General features: G+C 53.1%; 1 protein-coding gene and 1 long non-coding RNA gene across 2 annotated transcripts in view; one reads left to right on the top strand and one right to left on the bottom strand.

Annotated features, from left to right (window-relative positions):
* The window catches only part of Pde10a (phosphodiesterase 10A), a 517,525-nt gene extending 515,960 nt beyond the window's left edge, over positions 1-1,565 (bottom strand). Inside the window, exon 1 of the mRNA XM_029564535.1 lies at positions 1,018-1,565. The gene's annotated coding sequence lies outside the window, so the exon portion shown is untranslated. The remainder of the gene's footprint in view (positions 1-1,017) is intronic.
* Positions 1,566-2,073: 508 nt separating this feature from the next.
* Positions 2,074-3,944, top strand: LOC103735733. Its single transcript, XR_607343.1, has 4 exons — positions 2,074-2,284; positions 3,106-3,299; positions 3,473-3,569; positions 3,666-3,944. It is a non-coding gene; the product is annotated as an uncharacterized LOC103735733 (long non-coding RNA).
* The last annotated feature ends 1,251 nt before the right edge of the window (positions 3,945-5,195 follow it).

Raw genomic sequence — 5,195 nt, 5'->3', positions numbered from 1 at the left:
CTCCCTCTCTCCCTCTCTCCCTCTCTCCCTCTCTCCCTCTCTCTCTCTCCTTCCTCCTTCTTCCTTTTCCTTCTACTAGAAGGGTGAGCTGAGAGGAAAGGAGAACTCAAAACCCAAGAGAAGAGGCTGTGGGGTACCCCAGGGATTTGCTGCTAATGTGGGAGGGGTCTAGAAGGGGTTCTCTCTCTCTCTCTCTCTCTCTCTCTCTCTCTCTCTCTCTCTCTCAGGACTCCTGGTCCTGTCTGATTGTGAGGAGCAGCCTCTTCTGGCTCTCTTCTGGCTCTCTTTTGGCTCTGGGGGAAATGTAGTGTGCAGTGTTGGGGGGGGTAATGGATTGAAAAAATAAAATAAAGCGCAGCCGAAATGCTTTCATGCACTAGGGACCCAGGACCCCCTCCTTCCCTATGACATCATGTGATGTTTCCCAAAAGAGACTGGAACCGGGGTAGGGGAACCAAGGAGAGGAAAGGATGGCCCCTGCAGGGAGAGCTGTCCCCACTGAGGATTGGAGACCCATGGCGGGAAGGAGGGAGGAAGTTCAGGTGCTCACAACCCTTCTCTGCCGACAGAAGCACCTGCGGGTCTAGGAGGCAACCGCTGCGGTTGGCAACTGGCGCACGGTCTTCCCTGGGAACTTGGCTCTTGGAAAGTCCTAGAGCTCTGAGTGATTAGCCCCAGGCTGTCACTTGGCACTGGGACCGGCTGCAGTCTTCCCCACCTCCTCTGCAAACCCTTGTATCTCTGGTTTTATAAACTCACTTCCACCCCTTACCCAATCACGTTCACAAACAGGACACACCGCTCAACATGCACACACACACACACACACACACACACACACACACACACACATTTTCTTATTGCTAAACAGGATGCAAGGAAATACATGTTGGCAACTTTTATTTTCTTTTTCTTAAGAAGAAAAAAGATAGAATTAAGTTTTCTCTTTTTCTTTCTCCTCCCCCAACCCTTAGACTCTCAAGGGTTAAATGTCAAGTTAAACAATTATCCACTTACCCGCCAAAGTACGCTGAAGCCCCAAACTGCTTTCCACTTCATTTTGAGTTCAGAAATTCAAAAGGGGGCGGAGGAGGCAAGTCGCTGGGGAACGGTGGGTCCAGGTTCCATCCAGAGCTGCGCAAAACAAGTTGCCAAACCTGGGTGGCCCAAGTTCAGGACCAGCCCAAGAGGCTGGCATCCTATCCATGCAGCAGACTTACTCCAAGGGCGTCGGGTGCCTGGGGTTTCTGCGCTGGTCATCTCTCTGAAAGGACAGAGAACTCTAAGGCTTGTCTGATGCTCCTGTCCTCCTTCCTTCTTTCTGGGGTCCTGGGGAAGGCAGCAAGGAGCGCTCTAGGCGCCAAAGAAGACAGGTCCATCTCAGCTCAACCTCTCTGAAGCAACTTCAGACCCACACACCTAGGAGCAGAGTGTGTGCGTGAGTGTGTGCGCGTGTTTGCACGCGCGTGTGTGTGTGTGTGTGTGTGTGTGTGTGTGTGTGCCCGCGAGTGTCCAGCCGGTTGTGCCCGTGCACTTGACATTTGGGGAGTGCATGTGCTGTGAGGAATGACTCTCCCCGGCTGCTGGAACTTAGAGAGTTTTCCTTTAAGCCAGCGACGCGGCTGCTTGACACCCCCCCTCCCCCCTCCCGCGTCCAACAGGAGGCGATGACGTCTGCGGCCCCGTTGCCAGAGCAGTCCCCAGGCTGCTGCTGCCTGTTCATTGACAGGAGCAGGCGCTCGGACGTCAGCAGCCAGACCTTTGGCGACGTTGCTCCCACGGAGACAGCTCCCACCCCCGCACCTGCCAGCCCGCGGAGGAGGAGGGAGTGAAATCAAAGCCACGGAGGAGGGGACAGGGGGCGACGCTGGGGCTGAGGAAGGGGGGTGTGGGATGTGCCCTCTTTGTCCTGCAGCCCCAGAACATATAAATAGTGCAGTCTCCAACCAGACTTGCACCCGCTCTCGCACACCCCCGCGCCCCTCTCCAGACCCCCTCCCCCCTTGTCACTTTGTGTCGCGCTTGCTCCGGGAGGGAGGCAGAGGGCGGGGAAGCAGGGAGTGGAAACAGACGTTGGTTTTTTCCTCTTCCCATTCATAGATTCGGCTGGAGTCATGGGGCCTCCTCTCTGCAATGAATGGATGGATGCCTGCGCGCGCTGGGACCACCAGGTCCACAGAGGCGTCGCCAGCACTGGGGACGCTCTTCCCACCAGGGATCAGGCACCTTTGCCTGGGCACAAGGAGAGACTCCAAACCACCACCCTCTCCCTCCCCTCCCCTGGGTTAGTTCCCCCTCTTCCCTTATGATGCTGGGACACAAAACTCCAGCGGTAGGGCTCAGTCTGCACCCGGAGACCCTGGGTGGGGTAGACCGGCGACATTCTGCAACCGGAACAATCCCAACAGCAAGGGAGGCAGGCACGAGGCGCAAAGCAGTTGGTCATGGGGACAAAGGGGTTGGTTGCTGGATACCCAAGACCTCTCCGTCCCCACCTGAACACTCAAGGGCGCTCTGCACCAGGGAGAAGGGAACACTCTGCGGATGCGGGGTACTGCAGCGCGGATTCCCCACTCTGGGAATCCTTGGGCACTGGCTACTGGCTGCCAGAGCAAGAGGCCCCACACAGGACCCTGCGGGATCGCAGCTGCGCATCCCTCCCGGTGCACTGTCCAAGTGTCCATCGCAGGAACCCAAAGGATGAGTGTTCCCAGCACACCAGGGCACTTCATAAATGCATCCCATGGGGCTGCATGGCTCCAGCGGTGCTGAAGTGAATCTGGGGCCATTCAGTACCCCAGAACAGATGCACAGGTCTGGGGACTACAGAGCCCAGGACAGTGGGAGCCAGCTCCCCACACAGTGCCCTTCCAGGCCAGGCATGGGGAGGTGGGTGGGATAGGAAGGGTACCCACTCCCTCAGCCTTCTCCCCTAGTGATCCCACCCCAGAAAAGACCACACAGTGAGAGTCCAACCTCTGCGCTAGCAAAGAGAAGCCCTTCTCAGCCATCTCCTGGGCCCTTCCTGTTATACACAGAAAGGACAGAGGAAAGCCCTCTTGACTCCACCTGCTCTAGGGTTCCCTTCTCTGTTTCCCTTCACAGCAGGCAAGCAGGTGCATCCACAGGACTCCCTCTGGCCCTCCCATCTCACCCTGCTTTGGACCATCCCCCAAAACACTTTCCTGGGTCAGCTGTGGCCAAGCAGTGCCTGTTCCCTCAGGTCCATGGTGGGTCAGGCCTTCCTCCCCTCTCTGGTACATGGATACCTAGAACACATTTCCTCCTGTCTTTCCTCTGTAAGTAACCTTCACTTGCACATTGGCTCTGCCCAGCATTTGACTTTTCCTGCTGAACCCTCTGTCTTCCTAGCTTCTTGATGTTGGGGTGTCCCGGGGTCATCACCTCTTCCTCGCTTGAAGCTCTCACTCGGCCTGGTGGCTTTAAATGATGCTTTGCATGTTACATTTAGCCTAGATCATTCCCTCCTGAAGCTTGAGACTCGGGGAAGCTATTAGCTCCCACTGGGTACCCAGAAAGTCTCAAGGCCACCAGTCAAGGCCAACTTGGTACGTAGATACATCTTTTCCATGCCATCCTCAAGCCAAAGGTACTGGAGTAAGGTTAACCCTGTGATCTCATTCCATCTGTCACCTATGCTCCAGGGACTTCTCACTACTCCCACAACCCCTCCCAAGTTGCTGCTGTCTTTCCTTTGGAACACCACCTGCAGATCAAGTTCCATATTATAGCACGAGACCATCCAGGTTCTCAACTGAGTCCTCATGATACTGCACCACCCAGCAACAACCAAAGCCCTCTGAGCATCTACAAGGCCCTGTAACCACTCTACAAAGCCACACTGTCCCTCTCTTTTCTCCTTGATCCTGTGCCCCCAGCTGTGATCGTTAATTTTGACTGTAACTTGATTTAATTAATAAACACCCAGGACATTACTGAGGCTTTGGGGTGTTTCTCTGAGTGTGTTTCCAGAAAGGATTAACTCAGACGATAAAACCCACCCTGAGTGTAGGCGGCATCACCCTACAAGCCAGTGTCCCAGACTGAAGGACAAGGTTGGAAGAGAAGAAAGGTTTGTGCCCACGCCCCGTTTCTCCGTACCCTGGTTTGCACCATGGGCCAATCCCTTTCTGCTGCCCTGTCTTCCTATCATGATACACGGTACTTTCCTGAATTATGAGCCATACACCATGGGCCAATCCCTTTCTGCTGCCCTGTCTTCCTATCATGATACACGGAATTATGAGCCATAACACAGTCTTCTTCCTTTAAGTTACTTTTTAAATGGGTTTTATGGGGGAAAAGTAACTAATGGAGTTACCAGATGCTAAGAAGTAAAGTCGTTGCTAAGATCAGCTGAATCACATCTTCTTAGGCTGAAGAAGTGATTTGTGGGAGTAATGTAGACGACTTTGGCAATGCAGGGTACAGAAGCCCTCAAATGCTATTGGCGGAGCTTACTGGGTGATTCTAGTGGAAACTCAGGATGTCAGTGGAAAAGTGGACAAAGACTGTGCTCCTGGAGTTTCAGAGGGGATTAAGGGCTCTATTGGGGCTAGACTAAAGGCCATTTGTGCTGCATTCTGGTAGGTAATCTAGCTATATTCTGCATGTGTCCTAGAACTTTGAGTGAGTCTGAATTCTAAGGCAACAGAAAAAGTTGTTTGATCAAGGAAATTTCAAGACAGCATGACACTCAGCCTGTGTCATGGTTATTGCTCACTACAGTTACCCAGATTTACAGTGAGAGAGGCAGAAAGGGGCCGAAATGTGGTTTGCTTCTGAGTCTGGTTAAAGTTGAAGACAGGATGCATACAGACACAGTGGCTGGAATTGTTTCAAAGATTAGCAAATTAAAGAAAACCCACAGCTCCACTAGAATAGGAGTTGTGACTCCAATCGATCAAAGGCTCCAGGGAAAATTTATTTGAAAGAATGCCTGAACAGAAAGGGATCAGGCATTCAAAAACAATCTCCCAAGAAAATGTTCTCCCAGGTTCAACTTCCCAGTCACTCAGAAGCTGCTGGCTGCAGCTGTAACCTGAGGGAAGGGAGATGATCTACAATGTGAGCTGGCAGGAGAACGTGACAATACCCATATGGTGCTGGGTTTGAGGGCACACGAAATGCAGGAGTTACAGATCCCTAGAGGCTTGCATCCAGTTCCAGAATGA

The sequence above is a fragment of the Nannospalax galili genome, unplaced genomic scaffold (genome assembly GCF_000622305.1).
Source record: "Nannospalax galili isolate Female #2095 unplaced genomic scaffold, S.galili_v1.0 scaffold1157, whole genome shotgun sequence".
Taxonomy (NCBI): Eukaryota; Metazoa; Chordata; class Mammalia; order Rodentia; family Spalacidae; genus Nannospalax; species Nannospalax galili.
The sequence above is the reverse complement of the archived record's forward strand: the minus strand, read 5'-3'. Positions and strand labels throughout refer to the sequence as shown.